We start from the raw sequence: 22,494 nt of genomic DNA, 5'->3' as shown, positions 1-22,494 counted from the left end.
GCAAAGTGCCACGATTACTCCAACAAAACTTTCATTGTGTGTTTAGTTGTTTAATCTGGGTGATCTTGAGTACAGGGAACTCACAGAGCGCTGTTCCACCAAAAGAACTCTGGTTCTGGTTCTTGAACCAGTTCTGTTTGGGTTTCTTCGAACCTTGGTGTTTTGTAGAGAACCGACCCGCGTTTCCACAAGTTTTTGGGAACCAAGCCTGCGTCATCAACGGTGGGCGTTACATACGAATGTACAGAGTAACATGATGGTGGAGCGTGTAGATTAACTGTGGGGATTTGTGCTGCTGTTACAGATGTTGGTTTTTATGTAAAAAACATGGATCAGCTGTTGGTGATAAGAAGACGTGACGTGTTTGTCTCAGTTGTTGTTTTCTTTAGTTCATCACGTGAGAAGCGTTTTGTGCTTCACTCTCACCGCGACTCTCGACACAAATAACCATCAAACCCAGTCTAACAGCTCCACATGTATCTGTGTTTAACTGGATTTACTTCATGTGTGCTGGTTCTGTAGCTCCAGGTTCTGAATCCACTAAAAGCTTCAACTAAATAAAGAGTAACGTGGCTGAATGTACTAACAGTACCACACAGGAACACTCAACCTCTCTCTGTTATTACTGGTTATAAGTGCTCTGTACTGGTTATAAGAGCTCTGTACTGGTTATAAGTGCTCTGTACTGGTTATAAGAACTCTGTACTGGTTATAAGAGCTCTGTACTGGTTATAAGTGCTCTGTACTGGTTATAAGAACTCTGTACTGGTTATATAAACTGGTTATAAGTGCTCTGTACTGGTTATAAGAGCTCTGTACTGGTTATAAGCGCTCTGTACTGGTTATAAGAGCTCTGTACTGGTTATAAGTGCTCTGTACTGGTTATAAGAGCTCTGTACTGGTTATAAGTGCTCTGTACTGGTTATAAGAACTCTGTACTGGTTATAAGAGCTCTGTACTGGTTATAAGTGCTCTGTACTGGTTATAAGAACTCTGTACTGGTTATATGTACTGGTTATAAGTGCTCTGTACTGGTTATAAGTGCTCTGTACTGGTTATAAGCGCTCTGTACTGGTTATAAGAGCTCTGTACTGGTTATAAGTGCTCTGTACTGGTTATAAGAGCTCTGTACTGGTTATAAGTGCTCTGTACTGGTTATAAGAACTCTGTACTGGTTATAAGAGCTCTGTACTGGTTATAAGTGCTCTGTACTGGTTATAAGAACTCTGTACTGGTTATATGTACTGGTTATAAGTGCTCTGTACTGGTTATAAGTGCTCTGTACTGGTTATAAGAGCTCTGTACTGGTTATAAGAGCTCTGTACCGGTTAGAAGTGCGCTGTACTGGTTAGAAGTGCTCTGTACTGGTTATAAGAACTCTGTACTGGTTATACATGCTCTGTACTGGTTATAAGTGCTCTGTACTGGTTATAAGTGCTCTGTACTGGTTATAAGAACTCTGTACTGGTTATAAGAACTCTGTACTGGTTATAAGTGCTCTGTACTGGTTATAAGAGCTCTGTACTGGTTATAAGTGCTCTGTACTGGTTATAAGAGCTCTGTACTGGTTATAAGTTATCTGTACTGGTTATACGTGCTCTGTACTGGTTATAAGCGCTCTGTACTGGTTCTAAGTGCTCTGTACTGCCCAAATTCATCACTCAGTGTTTTAGTACAACAAGCCGTGTTACGCTTTATTTTTCACGTTAAGCGTTTATTCTGTCCGGGTCACTTTTACCGCGTCATATCACACAGTTCATCTCATTTGAGGCGCTTTGAAAATATCAGCGGCAAACTGGCTCAAAATGTAATCAGATGAACTTTAAAAGATGAAAGTGCAGCATAAACGCAGTTTAGCAGCTTCTCATGTGAAAGCACCCAAACCTCGATACTGTGACACGCCCACAGATGACGTCACGGTTCGTGCTGAAAAACCCAGTATTCTGTGGTACCAGATTAGACGCTAGTTCTCTGTCTGGATCCTCTTTGTTTCGGTGGAAACACGCGGAATCGGTTCAACATCAAGTTCACAAACCGGAACGGAGCCGGATCCACATCAGTGGAAAAAGGGTATGAGTGCACACAAAATGTTCTTGTTGGGGGCCAGACGGAGTAAAATCCACGACCACGGGGCCACAGAGTCTTTATTAATAAAAGAAATAAAAATATAATCGAGCTCCCTGATTACTAACAATTCCACTTCCTGTTTATCTGAGTGATTAATGATCCATCGTCCACAGTGTCATGATTTCACTCACGAGTTTATAATCCTAAAGGGAAGATTATTATACTTCTTTAAATTAAACATTCCCACTTCCCTCTGCGGTACTAACTGTGCTAAATCCATAATGTACAAGGAATCAAAGCCGGTATACCGAGTGTACCGAAGGATGAAGGACGTCCCAACAGAGTAAAACACAGTGAGAGGAGCGAGAGTTAAACGCTGAACAGCTTCACCCTCCATCCTGCTGCTTCATAATCAAACCCCCTCCCAAAGAATTCAGCTAGAACTCGTCTCGCACCGCTGGGGTGCTGTTATTTTTATTTTTTATTTAGTTTATGGGCGGTAGCTTTTACCGCAGCACTTTGCGTACTGACTGTACTGACTGAACCCCGTCACGCTCGGTCTCCTTCTCGCCGGTACACGCTAATTGACGGAGCTTAAAAAGGAAGCCATTTGCAGACTGCCAGGCTGTTTTCACTGGCAGTGTGTGAAATGTCTGAGAATAGCGTAAGCATCACACACACACACACACACACACACACACACACCATGGTAACACACAGTTTTATTAACACAGCTCCAGCACCTTATCAACATCAGACGAGCATTCACACATTCTTTATATTTATGTATTTCATGTTATCCTAAAGTTGCAGATTATTAGGAAGCTACAGGAGAGACTTTAGAGCACAATAAGAGTTTTGGTGGTTTCATAAATACACCAGTAAATTTTGTTCCTCTTGTGAGGCTGTGCAGCATTTTTTTATAATATTTAGCATCTGAGCTAAGCATGGTTACGTCAACAGTTTGTCTTTAATTTGATGTCAGACAGGATGAACCTGAGATATTTCATCTTTCATCTGCTCAGCTTCATTTCATTTATTAATAAACATCCATTCCTGCATTTCAGACCTGCAATACATTCCAAAAAAAGTTGGGACGGTAAAGCATTTACCACTTTGTAATGTTGCCGTTCCTTTTCACCACTTAAAAGAGGTTTTGTCACCGAGGAGACCGAGTGATTTAGTGTTTCAGCTTTTATTTTTTCTCGTTCTTCCTGCAAACACGTCTTAAGATGTGCAGCAGTACGGGGGGTCGTCGTTGTTTCAAAATTCTCCAAACGTTCTCTATTGGGGACAGGTCAGGACTGCAGCTCTTCTTCCTCAGCCACGCGTTTGTAATGTGTGCAGCAGGTGGTTTTGCATCGTCTTGTTGAAAAATGCTGGACGTCCCTGGAAAAGACGACGTCTTGAAGGCAGCACATGTTGCTCTAAGATCTCAGTGTACTTTTCTGCATTAATGCTGCATCACAGAGTGTAAATGACCTTTACCAAGGGTACTGACACACCCCCATACCATGACAGACCGTGGCTTTTGGACTTGTTGCTGATAACAGTCTGGATGGTCCTCTTCATCTTTGGTCCAGAGCACACTGCATCCATTTTTCCCAAAAAAGACCTGGAATGCTGATTCATCTGACCACAATACATGTTTCCACTGTGTGATGGTCCATCCTAGATGCCTCTGAGCCCAGAGAAGTCGACGCCGCTTCTGGACATGGTTAACATAAAGCTTCTTATTTACACAGCAAAGTTTTAAGTATCATTAGTGCAGTAACTCTGTATTGTAGAGCTTGATGAAGGTTTGATAAACTAATCCCTCACTCATGTGGTTATATCAGCTAGTGTTGAGTGGAGGTTCTTGATGCGGCGCCGTCTGAGGGATGGAAGATCACGAGCGTTCAGGTTAAGCTTGCACCCTTGGCCTTTATGCACTGAAATTCCTCCTGATTCTTTGAATGGTTTAATGATATTCTGCACTGTAGAGGGAGAACATGCAAATCCCTTCCAATCTTTCTTTGAGGTTCATTGTTTTTAAACATTTCAATCATTTTCTCTTTAAACTCTTAGTGTTTTGCAAGTAATTTTCAGCACTAACTGCCTACATTAGGCTAATAAGCAAGGTTTACAATCACACGATTGTTTCCTGTTACAGATCACGTTTTCTGCATAAATGAAGGTGTAATGCACACGTTTGGTGTTAATTTAGTCCTTTACCTCGCTGGAGTGTTTATCATATTTTGTTGGTGTAGATGTTGTAGATCATGCGGCGCGCTCATATCTCCTCTCGCTGCGCACAATAATAAAATCAGCACTTACGGATGCGTGTGTATGGAGTGCTGAAGTCATAAACACACACACACACACACACACACGCTGTCTTTCTGCAGCCGCTGACTCATTTTCCGGCGTCCGTGTGTGTGTGTGTGTGTGTTGCTGTGTGTACCGCACTGTCGCTGCTCTCTCTCCGGCCCGGATAAGGGAAACAGCTTGCTGGAAACACAGTCGCGCCAGCTCTCAGCGAGAGAATCGGCGGCTAGTGCCCACTCGGCGCTACCGCTGGGTGTGGCGCACGAACGCTCCAGTGACCAATAAACAAAGGGAACATGACCTCACTGTCTATTAATGTTAAATAATGACCTAAGCTAAAGCATCTTTGTGTTGTTGTTCTGTGCTGGTTGTTTTTTCTCCTTGTTTCCTGTGTTGTGATGGGTGATGAAGTGCATCTAATTATTCTTAACAGTTTATACAGATATTTATTGCATTAGAGCAAAGTGCTGGTTAGTATGATGGTATAACTGCAGCAGCTTAATACCCTAATATAATCACGTGTTAGCCCAAAGACGACTGAGTTTTGGCATCAGTAAAACTATTTTTAATATTTTATTAACACACCTGACTTAAACAGCATGTTCTAATATGAAGTATAAATATTCTTTTTCTTCTTCCTCGACTGTTCCCATTAGGGGGCGCCACAGCGGATCGTTCTTCTATATCTCGCCCTGTCCATTGCATCCATAAACCTCTTCTCAGCATCCCTCTCCTGATTGAACTCTCATCCCTCCTCTGCACATGCTCAAATCATCTATGTCCCGTCCCCCCAGTAAACCCGTTCCTAATCCTGTCCGTAGTCGTCCCTCCCAACGAGAATCTCAGCATCTTCCTCTCTCCTCCCTCCCTCAGAGTCGCCGCCCCCAAACCACACCACATATCAGCTCTCATTACCGTCCTGTAAATGTTCACTTTCACTCCGGCAGGTACCCGTCTATCACAAATCACTCCTGTCAGTCTGCACCACCCACTCCGCCCTGCCGGACTCTCTTCTTCACCCCTTCTACCACACACTCTATTACTCTGTACACTCCACCACTTAACCTGTCCTCCGCCAATGTAGTCTGTTTTACTCTGCTATCGTTCATCCTTTCTTCCTTCTGATGCATCTCACCATATATATATATATATATATATATATATATACAGTATATATACACTGATCAGCCATAACATTAAAACCACCTCCTTGTTTCTACACACACTGTCCATTTTATCAGCTCCACTTACCATATAGAAGCACTTTGTAGTTCTACAATTACTGACTGTAGTCCATCTGTTTCTCTGCATGCTTTGTTACCCCCTTTCACTCTGTTCTTCAATGGTCAGGACCCCCACAGGACCACCACAGAGCAGGTATTATTTAGGTGGTGGATCATTCTCAGCACTGCAGTGACACTGACATGGTGGTGGTGTGTTAGTGTGTGTTGTGCTGGTATGAGTGGATCAGACACAGCAGCGCTGCTGGAGTTTGTATATACCGTGTCCACTCACTGTCTACTCTATTAGACACTCCTACCTAGTTGGTCCACCTTGTAGATGTAAAGTCAGAGACGATCTCTCATCTATTGCTGCTGTTTGAGTCGGTGAGTCAGTTAACACACCACCACCATGTCAGTGTCACTGCAGTGCTGAGAATGATCCACCACCCAAATAATACCTGCTCTGTGGTGGTCCTGTAGGGGTCCTGACCATTAAAGAACAGGGTGAAAGCAGGTTAAAAAAGTATGTAGAGAAACAGATGGACTACAGTCAGTAATTGTAGAACTACAAAGTGCTTCTATATGGTAAGTGGAGCTGATAAAATGGACAGTGAATGTAAAAACGAGGTGGTTTTAATGTTATGGCTGATCGGTGTATATATATATATATATATATATACATATATATACAGTATATATATATATATATATATATATATATATATATATATATATATATATATATATAATGTTATTAAGATTACTATACTGTTATTCTTCTTTAAATTAAACATACCCACTTCCCTGATTAACACCGGCACAACTTTCTTTCAAAGTTCTTAATAATGCATAAGCGACGCTGTGCGCCGTCTCCGAAGAGCCGGTGATCATTTCCTGTCACAGAGACTTAAACAAGTACCCAAACACCCCCCCAAACCCCCCCACCCCAGCACCACCACCACCACAATCCATATGTCTCTACTGTCATGGAAGCCCAGAAGAAAAATGGACCCACTATGCTTTGTGACCCACTAAAGAGTTCTGCTGGGGCTCCAAATTACCCAGGCACAGCTGCTGCTGTTTTGCATGGCTGAATCGTGCCTCCCCATCCCCAACCCCCCCACCCCACCCCCCACCCCCGCATCCCACCGCTCCGGCGGAGCCAGACTGAATTGATTAGGGCCTGTTATAGGAGTGATGACGTGTTTAATGACAGATGATAGCACAGACTCGTGGAATGGATTATTCTGTCAACATATCGATGATGCCTCACATGTGAAATGAGAGGGATGGATTTTGAGGACGTGTCGAGTATAGATTGTGTATAAAGAGAAATCTGTGTTTTAATAATGTTAACACCTCGTGTGGGTGACGTTACTGCTTGTGTGGGCTTTGTTTTGGTTTTACTGGGTATGTAGATGTGTAGTAATCCATAAACCCGAATAAAACATATTTTTATTATGCTGTTTATGATTATGATTACATTTTTACAGTTGAAGTCATAGGTTAAATCAATTGTTGGGATTGTAATGATTTCTGCAACTGTTTTCATTCACTTGTGTGAATAACAGGGGGAAATAATGATTTAATTTAAATTTCTATTGAAGTATAATATGAATTGTCTTAAAATATCAAGATTCTAAGATTCGGTGTGTGCTTTGAATTGCATTTGTATGAGTTTCTAATCAATTTTTCCCCTTATGGAATGTAAATTGGATTAATTCACTGCAGACCCCCATATGATTGCTTATTTAGACCTTTATAATAATGCTCGCCACATACAATCATATCTAAAAACTATAAAACCAATACATGTACCTGAAATAATTGAGCATGTAGCTGCACTTTACTACCTTGGACACGAGTGCCACCTTCAAACGTTGCATGTAGTTCATTTTTTGGTTTAATTGTCGTTCTCTCAGCTTTTCTTTTAGGTTGGTTGAATCACTGATCTTTTCTGGACTCATGATTACACCAGTTTTCAATTTAAAATGAAATAACAATGTTGTCTGTACAAATGATGCTTAGCGAACGAGAGACTGAACACGTGACTCGGACTCGGTCGTGATGGACCACTTGGTTTGATTGGAATTCCAGGGAAAGGTATGAATGCTGAGTCCAATTTTACTCCAGACAGTTGGGCGAATGAGTTGTATGACTAGAGAGGCGGACGAATGGTGGGGTTCTGCCTTACTGAGAAAAAAAAAGAAGAAAAATGAGAACATGAAGGACATGTGCACTGACTGACAGACATGGGCAAGCTTATCCAACCACCCTTTGCAGTTGGTTGATAAAAAACCAAAGTCACTGTCGACAATCGAGAAATTTTTTCTTAAACAATATGGTCGAGAACCGAATAGTTATAAAATGGAAGATGTTTGAGAACCGAGGTTTTGCTGTATTTTTTGACCTAGCAGATTGTTATACGTCTTTTAGTCTTTAATTAATCTGGCTAGATCCTCATCATTCTACATGGGAGAGTTATATCAGATTATTTGTTGTAGTAGAGTATTTTTGTAGTTAGAGCATCAGGGTCCTGTTCCTGCATGACTGCTCCTGTCTACGAAGCTCCTAAATGTGAAAAGGTTTACCCAGTCATAACATTTGTTTTGCTCTTCAAGTCAGATCCATATGAGATTATAATGGTGTGTACCCCTTAACTCGACGTACGTGTGATGTAAACGAAGGGGTAAGCGTTATTTCAGTGTTTTTATATTATATTTGTGTTATTTTCAGTGTATAATTCCGCTAATTCCGCAGTTATTTTCCGCTTTTATTGTATTTTTTTTATTGATTTGTAACTGTTTTTAATTGTATTTCAGTGTTTTTATATTATATTTGTGTTATTTTCAGTGTATAAGTGTCAAAAACAACATAATTATTTTATATGCAGCTCCACGGGACCATGGAACGCATTAACAGGTTTCCCAAACATCCTTATGGGAAAAAATACCTTGAAACTCAACGTCTTTAAAACTCAACGCCACTCCCAGAACCGACTGACGTTGAGTTTCAAGGTACTTCTGTAAACACAGGACAAGCGCTGTGCTTCAGTGGTGCCTGAGTTAAATCCTCAACACTCCCTACTCAGATCTCCAGACCTAGTGCCTGACAGCCGCCAGACTCGAACCTGCGGTCTGATTTAGCGCCAGGCCAAAGGTCCCTTCCGAGACCAGAGCTGAAATTTCCCTCCTCCGTGTTCCTGCTGCCGGCGGTCCTGGGTCGCTGCGTTACAGGTGCGGTTAATGAGGTTTCCTCCCGGCGTAATTGCTCCGTAATGATATACAGTGGCTCGGATGAACTCTGACTGACTGGCTGCCATCCTCGTCCACATACACAGGGATACGCGGCTCGGCTCGTGTGAGGCCTGCCAGATGTGGCGGGGAGCGCGGAGGCCGGCCAGATGTTGTGCTGCACCGGGAGATAAGTGAGAGACTGGCTGTTGACGTTGGCCCACACCGGAGACCGGCGGAATGAAACTGAAGCAGACTGGATGGAGCGATGCTAGCACGCTCGCCGGGTCACTCCGCAGCCCTGATTCAGCACTGCCGGGAAACTCGGAGCGTCATTTTTACTCTGTGGTCGGCGGAAGCTTGTGATGTTTGGATTGGACTGTCGCTGTTGATGGAGAGATGTGAGACGTAGTTCCAGCAGAAGTTCCAGAAGAAAGTTCAGCTCAGCTTGTAAAATCATCTAAAGTGTTTTTTAAGCAATCTATTTTAAGTGACCTCAGATACCCTTACACAGGATTAACTCCACAATTATTTGCACCCGCATGAAAAACAAAAAGGATTGGCACCCAGGTAATGTGTTGAAGTCCAATGTGACTCTCCATGTTTTGGTCATGGAGAGTCATGGAGAGCGTGTTTTTTGGTCATGAAGAGTGTGTTTTGGTCATGGAGAGTGTGTTTTAGTCATGGAGAGTGTGTTTTAGTCATGGAGAATCATGGAGAGTGTGTTTTGGTCATGGAGAATCATGGAGAGTGTGTTTTGGTCATGGAGAGTCATGGAGAGCGTGTTTTGGTCATGGAGAGTGTGGGTTGGTGATGGAGAGTCATGGAGAGTGTGTTTTGGTCATGGAGAATCATGGAGAGTGTGTTTTGGTCATGGAGAATCATGGAGAGTGTGTTTTGGTCATGGAGAGTCATGGAGAGCGTGTTTTGGTCATGGAGAGTGTGGGTTGGTGATGGAGAGTCATGGAGAGTGTGTTTTGGTCATGGAGAGTGTGTTTTGGTCATGGAGAGTCATGGAGAGTGTGTTTTTTGGTCATGAAGAGTCATGAAGAGTGTGTTTTGGTCATGGAGAGCGTGTTTTAGTCATGGAGAGTGTTTTAGTCATGGAGAATCATGGAGAGCGTGTTTTGGTCATGGAGAGTCATGGAGAGCGTGTTTTGGTCATGGAGAGTCATGGAGAGTGTGTTTTGGTCATGGAGAGCGTGTTTTGGTCATGGAGAGTCATGGAGAGCGTGTTTTGGTCATGGAGAGTGTGGGTTGGTGATGGAGAGTCATGGAGAGTGTGTTTTGGTCATGGAGAGTCATGGAGAGCGTGTTTTGGTCATGGAGAGTCATGGAGAGCGTGTTTTGGTCATGGAGAGTGTGGGTTGGTGATGGAGAGTCATGGAGAGTGTGTTTTGGTCATGGAGAGTCATGAAGAGTCATGGAGAGTCATGGAGAGCGTGTTTTGGTGATGAAGAGTCATGGAGAGCGTGTTTTGGTGATGAAGAGTCATGGAGAGCGTGTTTTGGTGATGGAGAGTGTGTTTTATTAGATCTGTCCAGGTTAATAAAGCACCGTGGCCTCTGTAGCTCCTCCGCTGCCCTCTGAGGGTCTCATCAGCCCCCCGGTGGCAGAACTGGTACCTGCTTGTTGCCCCGTTGCTGCAGATGTTATCCAGCGAGCTTCATGAGCTCCAGCTGTGCCGTCCACCTGCTTCGTTACATCATTTGGTGGTGTTCCAGCTCCCCGGAGATCTGACCCAGTTAGGGGGGGAGCGGATTCCGGCGCTGCACCACAAACAAACAACCCCAATCTGCCAGTGCAGGTGACTGCGGGGGAGGAGGGACGGCCGGAAATGTTTAGTGCTCAAAGAAAAGAGAACAGAGTCTTTGAGGGTGTTTTTAAAGGGTTTATATACTGGTGGTCAGTGTGGGCAGGGGTAGCTCCTGTTCAAGCCCCACCACCACCAGGTTGCCACTGTTGGGCCCCTGTGCAAGGCTCTTAACTGTCAAATGCTCTAAATTATATACAGTCATAATTGTAAGTCACTTTGGATAAAAACGTCCACTAAATCGTCCACACACACACACGGAGTAAATCAAACACACATTTTACTGCACTGTACGTCTGTAATTGTTTTGTCTGTATTTAGTTCCCTTAAAAGGTTCCTAAACCACAACAGGAACATGCTTTAGGGCTGGGCGGTGTTTTTGGGTTGCTTGCATGGTAACGCATTGTTTCCCTGCCCGGGCACCATTTCAACACCCTTCTATAACTCCTGTAGTGTACACGTCCAGACCTTATTATGCTCTCCGGGATTTGTGTTGTGTTTTTGCCGTGTTTGCGCCCCTCCAGTCCTCACGTTTGCTCTTCGGCTAATGGCTCGACGCTTCCTGATGGTGCGGATAAAGAAAGGAAAAAGGAACCGAGTGTTTGCTGTTGCTTACTGATCTGCTCGGTGCTTTAAACAAACACATGCCTGTAGCCGCGGAGCCGTTCGTGTCTCTCCTCGTTCCTGTTTTTACAGGCCGTGCCGTTCAGGCCGGAAAAGAACGCGCCTGGCGTGGGGTGCGGTTTTTATTGTGTGGGCCTGGTTCGGTCGTGCCTCGTTTAGGTGCTGGAACAGGATCTGTGCAGTGCTGAGTATTTAAAAATCACACACTTTGTGGTCCATATGTTTATTACTATTATTTTGTTGGGTTAAAAATAGGGCTGAAACGATTCCTGGAGAAACTCGAGTAATTCGATTACTAAAAATCATCGATGCAAATTTTTCTCATCGAAGCGTCGTGTAATCCATACAGCTATATACATCTCACGCTGTGTGACGTGATACTTAAACAGTACCAAGCAGTAGGTCGCGTACTGTTTAATAAAAACTACGCATTCAGAGACACTACCCGCTCCCGCGCTGAGATGGGGACTCGAGTCCGAGTCGCACGTAAGTCTCACACACACAGCTCCGACTTCAGACACGACTCTGACTTGTTTCAAATGACTCGGACTCGACTCATGACTCGCAAAAAATGACTTGTGGACAACAAAAGTCAGCAACATTAGTTACGTGTAACAATTATATATATACTATATATGATCCGACATCATTCTGATCGTGTCAACAGAGGGGAAAGTTTAAGATCATTTAAAGCTGGAAAAAAGTAAAACTCAGAACAACATCCACACCATCTGAGCGTCTTGTTGATATGCCGACTTTTCTTCATTACAGCCACCACAGGCTTTTTTGAACACATGTACATGGCAGAGATGTTTACAAGTCACAAAATACGAGTCAGAGTCAAGTCACGAGGCAATATAATCTACACAAACATATATTGGAAATGTAGCATAGAAATAAAGAAATAATCTGTAAGTTCAGATAAAAAACAACAACAGATTAGCGAGTGTATTTAGCCGTTTTACTTCGTGCCTTTACTTTCCTAGGTTCCAGTTAAAAGCTTCAACTGCCGTTTTGTTTTCATTGCAAATCACGGCACAGCGGCCAAAATCCCAAACACAGCAAAAACAATCATAACCGCTGCTTACCTGAGCTTCTGTTCTTCCAGATGCTATTAAATTTATAAGCGTGCGTCCCATTAGGAATAGAATCCGTTATTTTGTAAATGTGCTTATAATTAAAAACCTCCAAACTTTTCCCGGTTGTGAAGTAAAACAGGAACTCGTTAGAAAGTCGATCGAGCGTTTCATTACCACGTCATCTGTGTGACGCAAACTGAATAAATGCAAATAACAGAATTTCTTACTAACAATTACAATCAGAAGCTCTGATTGGTTCAGAAAGCGGTTCTTAAAATCATTAGCGCCGATTCTGTAGGAGCGTTTCATTCACCCCAGTTGTACCTGTGAAGTGCACTACGTAGGGTATTACTATGCTTCATCACTACGCCGGAAGCTGGCTGGAACATTTACCCATTGCGTGTGCTGCGGGTTAAGACAACCGCAGCGTTATTAGAGAGCAGAAAATTACACGATCAGAATGATGTCGGATCATATATATATATATAATTGTCACACGTAACTAATGTTGCTGACTTTTGTTGTCCACAAGTCAATTTTTTGCGAGTCATGAGTCCGAGTCATGAGTCTGAAGCTGCTGTGTGTGCGACTTACGTGCGACACAAACACCAGATCTACCTCATCTAGGAGATACAATCCTGACAGAAGCTCCTACAAACACCACAAAGCCTCCCAACAAAATATTAAAGCTTTATGTTCTGCGTGAGCTGCAGCTAAAACTTTTAGTTCTGAAAGTTGCACAAATTAGAGGCTTATGTTTATGTATTATTGTTTATTATAATTTATGCCTTAGTTTCACATTGCCTGTTTACATTTTAAAAGTAATTTGAATTTGATTTATGTATGCAAGGAATAAAAATGTACAGTTTGTTTTAAGAGACGCATCATATTTAATCTTATATGTATTTATTTTTGCTCTTTAATATAGCAAAAGTATTTCTTATTCGATTACTCGATTAATCGCTGGAATAATTGATAGAATACTTGGGTAGCTGCAGCCCCAGTTAAACATACACAAAGAGCAGCTTGGATGAACGATTTGCAAGGCTTCCTGGACTTTCTTCATCCTTCATCATCGTGCAGCCCGACTGTCTGTGCTGGACGGTCTGATTAAAACGTCCGCAGTGCTACTCACAGCAGACCGCAGTACCGGCTGATTCTCTACCTGGGCCCCAGAGCTTCAGTTTACCGCTTTAGGAGCTTAATTTGAGCGGCGCTGGCAGGATGTGATGACGAACCCGGACCGGCTCCATTTCAGTAGTCAGACTGACTGCTCGGATTGAGTGCATTAGATTATCAACATGGTTTGGATAATGCATTGCTGTTATGAGAGGAGATGATGGACAGAAGGATAATTACTGTATAATGAGCTAAAAGCACGTTGTCGCTGAGCTGGAGAGGTGCAGATAAACTGAGCTGAGGAGCTGATACACAGTAGTGAAACACTGCCACCTTCTGTTTACGATCGGCATAGAAGTTTAGCAGACACTTTAATCCAAAGCGACCTACAGTACTGAGACAGTACACTGTCCAAGCAATTGAGGGTTAAGGGCCTTGCTCAGGGGTCCAACAGTGGCAACCTGGCAGTGGTGGGGCTTGAACCAGCAACGTTTCAATTACTAGCCCAGTATCTTAACCACCAGGCTACAACTGCCCTATTTTATTCGTGTTTTACTGTTGTTTTTGTTATATACCATTATTTATTGATTGTTTTGCCACGGCTTTGTCTTATTCAGGGTTGCGTGTGTACAATTAATTGGGAGAAAGGTAGCAAAGACCCTGGACAGGTCGCCAGTCCATCACAGGGCAAACACACACACACACACACCCCTACACAATTTTGTATCTCCAGTTCACCTAGCTTACGTTTTTGGATCTGTGGGAGGAAACCCACACAGACAAGAGGAGAACATGCAAACTCCACACAGAAAGGTCCCTTGCCTTTCTACCTGGGTATCGAACACAGGACCTTCTTGCTGTGAGGTGACAGTGCTACCCACTGTGCCACCACAGAACCCTTTAAAACATTTTTTAATAATTAGCCAATCACTTTACCTTATTTTTTAAATTCATATCTATAACCATTATTATTATGGTCAGGATCATGAAGGATCTATTTCCTGCACCCTTGGACAGGGTGCCAGTGTATTACAGAACACCACATGGTCATACCTACAGAAGCCAGCCTACCTACTGGCATGTTTTAATAATTAATTCAGCTAATCATTGTATCTTATTTTTTTATTCATATCTGTTATCTTTGTTATACTGGTCAGGATTGTGAGGGGTCTGTTTCCTGCACCCTTGGACAGGGCGCCAGTGTATTAGAGTCAAACCCACCTACAGCAGCCAGTCTACCTACTGGCATGTTTTAATAATTAATTCAGACAATCATTTTATATATATTTTATTCATATCTATTACCGTTGTTATACTGGTCAGGATTGTGAGGGGTCTGTTTCCTGCACCCTTGGACAGGTTGTAAGTGTATTAGAGTCAAACCCACCTACTGGCATGTTTTAAGAAGGTGGGAGGAAATTAAAGTAACCACAAACTGGCCATGACGTACCAAGACTATCTGCTGAGCTGCTCTTTGTTTTTTTACAACCGTTAAAATATAAAAGTTCTGCCTTTTTATTCATATTGTTGTTATATACGTCTATTATATTTTATTAATTGGGCGGCACGGTGGCTCGGTGGGTAGCACTGTGGCCTCACAGCAAGAAGGTCCTGGGTTCGATCCCGAGGCGGGGCGGTCCGGGTCCTTTCTGTGTGGAGTTTGCATGTTCTCCCCGTGTCTGTGTGGGTTTCCTCCGGGTGCTCCGGTTTCCTCCCACAGTCTAAAGACATGCAAGTGAGGTGAACTGGAGACACTAAATTGTCCATGACTGTGTTTCACATTAAACTTGAGCTGATGAATCTTGTGTAATGAGTAACTATTTACTGTTCCTGTCATGGATGTAACCAAAGCGTAAAACATGACGTTAAAATCCAGATAAATAAATATATGTTTTATTAATCACTTAATCCCGGTCGGGGTGACGGTGTGATCCATGCCACCTAGAATTACAGATCACATAATAGAAATGAATCCTTTCACTCACATACTCACAACTAGAAAGAGTTTAGATCAGCCGACCCACCTACTGGCACCATTTTAGTAGAGGAAACCCATGCAAACACAAGGAGAACAAGCAAAACTCCTCACAGACTGTCACTGGAGATGATGATCACACTCTGCTCCTATTTTTGTGTAGCTGTTCAGCTCTGCTCTGTTTATAAAAAACACCACATGATTATAAAGGCATCACTCGTCGAAGAGAGAAGAAATGCAGAAGTGAAACAGAGAACAGAAGGAATTAGAGGTTTAAAAGTAAAAAAAGACTAAACGCTCTTGGCTGACTGCAGCTCTGATGAAAACACAGTCAGTGTTAGTGGTGGTGCGAGTATTCGGTATCCGCAGATTGTCCTTGGCTTCTCTTCTTCTGTTCCCTTGGTTTTTGCCTGTGGCTTTGGACCGAGAGTCTGTTTTGAATGTGAATGTTGATGTGGACTTGATTTATTGCACATTTCCCAGTGACAGGATGTGTTTTGGTTTCAGTACTGAGGTGCAGGAAATGTGGAACTTTACAGAAATATTTCTGCTGGCAGTGTTTGTAGGCAGAACTGGTTTCATCTGAAGTACACAGAGGTGACACATGAAAGCTAAAACAGGGTGCCAGAGTGGCGCAAGCTCGAATTTTAGCTCTGCAACCGGCATGTTGGGCACCTATACAAACAATGATTGGCTTGTCAGAGGGTAGAAGTGCAAAATCCAGTCGTATTTAATTACCAGGTCACATTTTGCTTCTTCTACTGCTGCTTATTTCCATCTGTGATGCAATGAGAGCAAAATTTAATCCTGAATTATAAAGTATGCCCTTTCTCTTTCTTTAGGTCAGCTGATCCATCAAGAGTCCAGCTTCTCTAACTATTAGACACTCAGGTATGTAATTGTGGCTCATTGTCACTTTGCTTCTGTCACTCCACCTTGTAGGAGTGGTACTTTTTACATTTACTGTTAATGGTACTGGACTAGTTAACAGAGGTTCAAGTTCGTTTTATCTATATAACACTTTTGCAAACAGAAGTGTTTACCCAAAGTGCTTTACAAATACAAGGTACATTAACAAGTTAGAAAATATCTGTAAAAAAAAACAATATAAAATAGACACTCTCCATTTAAAACACAACAACACAACAAACACACCGGTCTCAGCTATTGACATAGACCAAAGAATAACAGTAAGTTTTTCGTTTAGATTTAAAACAAGTTACTGATGGTGCAGCCCTAATATCCAGCGGCAAACTGTTCCACAATTCTGCGGCCGTGATTGAAAAGGCCCGATCTCCTTTCTGCTTAATGACTACACGATATTCGCCCTGATTTTCGCTCGGCGACTGGTCAGCGCTAGATTTGCCGGCTCGGGAGCAACTCGGTGTTCGCTCTGCGATCAAAACTCGGCTCTCGATCGCTATGTGTGAACTACTCAACAACTCGATCCAAGCGTTACAGAAATATACCTTGCATGTCAAATATCTGGATCTGAGTTGCCCGACTGGCAACGCAAATTCTTTTTGGCCCTGCGAGTCATCCGTAGTTAATGTTGAGACTTGACCGTGCACCAACGTTTTAACGTCGGACTTGCCACCGTTTGTTTCATTTGCGGTTTGTTAACATAATGTAACCGAGCATTGTAGTGATGCACTCGCTTAATGAAGAAATAAATACACGGTATATTCACAAGTTGTCGGGAGCAGAACACTTTATTACTTCTTCTGTTACGGTACCGAATAGCAGACAGCTAGAGTCATACCGTTAGCCAAGCATGCTATTCCATGCACTATGGAAGCCCCAAAGGGTCAAAACACACTCACAATGTTTGCTGATGGAGAAATTTTAACCTACAATCTGACATTTATACGAAGTCAAGGGTCTCTGCTGGATAGTATTACTGCCTAGTATGTGAGTGAATAAAACTCCCTTACAGTTTTCTCTTGTCCCAGCAGTTTTTAACATAAATACATTTAGCATAAAATGTGTTCACCATTTTAATTGTGACATTTCACTTAAAAATCCTTGTTTTCTATAACATTTACACAGATTTTTTTTTTTTAATGGGATTAATCGCGATTAACTATATGAAATTCTGAGATTAATCGCGATAAAAAAATGTAATCGTTTGACAGCCCTACAAAAAATATTTATTAACCTCCAACTCACTATAGAATGATCCAAATCCACTCAGATTCATTTATTTTTCCGCTGCACATCAGCACACAAACTTTGATCGCTCGCTACTTGTTGACGTGCATATTTGGATGTAGTATCATTAAACCCCTCGTCACTTCTCGCAATTCCAGTTGGTGATAGATGGTGTAGTGTGTGACCCCCTATCACCGATCAGTCATGTAGTGTGAAATACACACCGACTTGAAAGACTCCCGATTACAAGAGATCCAGTCGTGTAGTGTGAACTGTACAGAGACCTGATGACTTGGAAAAGTCTTGGAAAGGCCTCGTAGTGACAGAACAAGTCCCTAATATAGGATGGAGCCAGACCATTTAGTGCTTTAAAAGCTATCAGTAAAACGTTATAATGTATTCTGAAATGCACAGGTAGGCAGTGTAAAGATGCCAGAATGGAAGTGATGTGATTTCTTTTCTTTGCACTTACCAAAAGACAAGCTGCTGCATTTTGAACCATCTGTAAACGGCTAATAGACATCTGGCTTAATCCTAAATCTAGCGCATTACAGTCGCCCAACCGAGAGGGAAAAAAAACATGAATAATTTTCTCTAAATCATGTTTAGAGAGAAATGATTTCATATTCTTTCATTTCATATTTTTATTATATTATTATTGTTTTATTCAAATTATAATAGTGTTACTATCACCATAAAAAATGTAGCAATATTAATGTCTTTACCCCAAAGACAAGCACATTTAAAAATAAATCCAAATAGGCTTGTCCTCTTTGTCCAGTTATTGTAGTAAAATGAAGTCCCAAACTATTTTAACAAGCACAAATACATTTATTTCTTCATGTACCAACTGTACATAAAGCTTTCTAAAAGGCTTTCTTAACATTACAGTGGTTATATCCTGTGTGAGCTGATCCCTCTACTTTATTAAGGTATCAGAAGTATGTGGATACCCCCTAATCATTGGGTTTAGGTGTTTTAGCTGTTAAATAAAAATGTATTTTATGCTTGTGTTTTGACTTTGGACACTATGGATCATTAGGACAGAGCACTGACGAAAAGTGCCGCATCCTTAGTACCTATTCATACATCAAGGCTGTAATCACACCATAAATTGGGGGACCTCAATGTTCAGATATTTATTTATTAGGATTTTAATGTCATGTTTTACACTTTGGTTACATTCATGACAGAAACGGTAGTTACTCATTACACAAGATTCACAAGTTTAATGTCAAACACAGTCATGGATAATTTAATACCTCCAAATCACCTCACTTGCACGTCTTTGGACTGTGGGAGGAAACCGGAGCGCCCAGAGGAAACCCACGCAGACACGGGGAGAACATACAAACTCCACACAGAAAGGACCAAGACCGCCCAACCTGGGGATCGAACCCAGGACCTTCTTGCTGTGAGGCGATAGTGCTATGTTCAGATTTGCTGAACATTATAAATAAACGTCCCACTTTTCAACTTGTGTCATGTTAGTCCGTCAACATTCCAGTTTGTTTTAGAATGCCAGAAATAGATAGATCTGGTCCCCTAATGTATAACTGACGATTACAGCCTCGATATTTATATACACCAGTTAGTTGAGCTCAATATTTTCCAGTGTGTTTACTGGTTTTGTGTTTCTCCGTTATTGTTGATAAAGTGCAGTAACTTATTCTGACCAACAGATGGAGCCAGAGTCTAGTTTTAGACAGGCTAATCGTACTAGCGCTGGAACCGTATTAAACCAGCTAATACCATAATACTGTACAAATAATCTAAATTACATTTATTGTTGACTTTATTGCTGCTTTTATGAGCCTTATAAATGTATTATTATTAATAATAATAAGACTGTATAAGTTTCACATTCGATCAAACTCTGTGTTGTGTGACCCAGCATGAGGAACATTTAGCATGACGAACTTTCATTCTGTTACACTAACACAGCATGAGTATTATTAGTAGTATAAAATATTTTCTTCCTCTGATATTAAGCCATTATTTCTATGTTTAGTTTTTTTAGAGCCCTCTAAGCGCCGGTTTTAAGCCACAGTGCAATATTAGATGCAAACATTTTCCTTCCTTTAATAAACTTTAACATTAGAATGCGACACAGTGATATATACAGGGGTTGGACAAAATAACTGAAACACCTGTCATTTTAGTGTGGGAGGTTTCATGACTAAATTGGACCAGTCTGGTGGCCAATCTTCATTAATTGCACATTGCACCAGTAAGAGCAGAGTGTGAAGGTTCAATTAGCAGGGTAAGAGCACAGTTTTGCTCAAAATATTGCAATGCACACAACATTATGGGTGACATACCAGAGTTCAAAAGAGGACAAATTGTTGGTGCACGTCTTGCTGGCGCATCTGTGACCGAGACAGCGAGTCTTTGTGATGTATCAAGAGCCACGGTATCCAGGGTAATGTCAGCATACCACCAAGAAGGACAAACCACATCCAACAGGATTAACTGTGGACGCAAGAGGAAGCTGTCTGAAAGGGATGTTCGGGTGCTAACCCGGATTGTATCCAAAAAACATAAAACCACGGCTGCCCAAATCACGGCAGAATTAAATGTGCACCTCGACTCTCCTGTTTCCACCAGAACTGTCCGTCGGGAGCTCCACAGGGTCAATATACACGGCCGGGCTGCTATAGCCAAACCTTTGGTCACTCGTGCCGATGCCAAACGTCGGTTTCAATGGTGCAAGGAGCGCAAATCTTGGGCTGTGGACAATGTGAAACATGTATTGTTCTCTGATGAGTCCACTTTTACTGTTTTCCCCACATCCGGGAGAGTTACGGTGTGGAGAAGCCCCAAAGAAGCGTACCACCCAGACTGTTGCAAGCCCAGAGTGAAGCATGGGGGTGGATCAGTGATGGTTTGGGCTGCCATATCATGGCATTCCCTTGGCCCAATACTTGTGCTAGATGGGCGCGTCACTGCCAAGGACTACCGAACCATTCTGGAGGACCATGTGCATCCAATGGCGGTGCCGTGTATCAGGATGACAATGCACCAATACACACAGCAAGACTGGTGAAAGATTGGTTTGATGAACATGAAAGTGAAGTTGAACATCTCCCATGGCCTGCACAGTCACCAGATCTAAATATTATTGAGCCACTTTGGGGTGTTTTGGAGAAGCGAGTCAGGAAACGTTTTCCTCCACCAGCATCACGTAGTGACCTGGCCACTATCCTGCAAGAAGAATGGCTTAAAATCCCTCTGACCACTGTGCAGGACTTGTATATGTCATTTCCAAGACGAATTGACGCTGTATTGGCCGCAAAAGGAGGCCCTACACCATACTAATAAATTATTGTGGTCTAAAACCAGGTGTTTCAGTTTCATTGTCCAACCCCTGTATATGCTAACATATATGCTAACACTCTTCTGTGCATTTCTGTTAGGTATTTGTATCACAATAAATACACTATGATAGCCATATTGACTACTTTTTATATTAGAAAGACAATTTAAAGCACGACTGTTAACCGTTCTGCTTTAACAGGGATGCCAATTCATCATGGTGCCCCAGTCCCCCCCTTTCAGACATCGCCATTCAGTGTTTCCACTCTCCATTTTAGGAATTCCCAAGATCTTGCCCCAAAAATCCCAATATTGTACTAAATAGGGTTGCCAAATTTCAGAACTGGAAATAAGGAACTCCCTGGGCTGGCGGGTTTGCGAAAGGCATAGGGTGGGGGTGGGATGGCGGGTGTTTACCTGAGCGGGAGCAGGGGGTAGGCGGTTAGGGTTGCACCTATTAAAAATATAACGGGTCTTACACCGTCATAGGAACATTATCAAAATGTTTTATTTAAGCTGTTTAATGTTATATTATTTTCATTATTTATAATAATAAATCAGAGCCGTATTTTAGGCCAAACAACAGCAATGCCCACCCCAGCGCCCCCATAGCGCCGGCCCTGCTTGTGTTACTTTAGTTTCACCCTAAGCTGGATTCAAACCTAGGGCTGAAAAACATGCGCGATGCGCTCTGCCCACTGCGCTACTCGAACAGTGGAGTAATGAACAGGTTGTTACGCTGATATAACCTGCGCACACACGGTGTTACTAAGTCTAAAAGTAAACACTACTTAAAATAATAACCAAACGCTTTCTAATTCCCACGGTAGCAGCAGTTTCCTTCTGTTTCACACATATGGCCCCGTCTCAGTCTAATCTGCAGCATTTCTCTCTCATTGATAAAAATACGGAACAAAGTGCGTCCCGTATCAGTTCAATACGGAACTCGACGTTTAGTTTACAAATAAGGAACGATTCCGTATTTTATGGGACGGTTGGCAACTCTAAACAGGATGCCAATTCATCATGGTGCCCCAGTCGCCCCCCTTTTAGACATTCAGTGTTGCCACTTTCCATTTTAAGAATTCCCAAGATCTTGCCACAAAAAATACCAAGTATCATTATTAGTATTAATATTTATAGATTGCAATATTAAAATAATTATATTAATGTCTTTCAAACCCAGGGAGTGTCCTGTCTAATCTGATTCGCTGTCATTATCGGACTCAGAAAGTCTGGTAACATTATTCATTGTTTCTGACTGTTGCTGCTGTTTCTGTCATTCACACTATGACAATTTATTCCTGCAATCTATCTCAACAATTACCAAAAAAACAGAAGTAAAATACACGATGACGACAGACGTGACGTCAGCTTTTCACATCCAAGAAAATGTAAAGAAGTAAAGAAGTAAATGTACAGTAGGTGTAGAAATGGCCAGTGACAACCAAAGGTTATTATTTAGTAGTAGTACGCTTTGTCGCTCCACATTTATGACTGTCGACTATAAAATTGCAGGCAGATTTTAATTGCTTGAGTGCAGATTTAAAATCCGAAGATTACTTGGCAAAATCCCCAAATCCCAAGG

The 22,494-nt window shown here is 42.1% G+C and overlaps 1 protein-coding gene across 3 annotated transcripts in view; it reads left to right on the top strand.

The window, feature by feature from the left end:
• Positions 1-22,494, top strand: part of adarb1b (adenosine deaminase RNA specific B1b) — a 155,188-nt gene that overhangs the window by 64,423 nt on the left and 68,271 nt on the right. For all 3 annotated transcript variants that reach the window (XM_063005424.1, XM_063005426.1, XM_063005425.1), the window contains one exon: positions 16,283-16,331. The gene's annotated coding sequence lies outside the window, so the exon portion shown is untranslated. The remainder of the gene's footprint in view (positions 1-16,282; positions 16,332-22,494) is intronic.

The sequence above is a fragment of the Trichomycterus rosablanca genome, chromosome 12 (assembly GCF_030014385.1).
Source record: "Trichomycterus rosablanca isolate fTriRos1 chromosome 12, fTriRos1.hap1, whole genome shotgun sequence".
Lineage (NCBI taxonomy): Eukaryota > Metazoa > Chordata > Actinopteri > Siluriformes > Trichomycteridae > Trichomycterus > Trichomycterus rosablanca.
The sequence above is the reverse complement of the archived record's forward strand: the minus strand, read 5'-3'. Positions and strand labels throughout refer to the sequence as shown.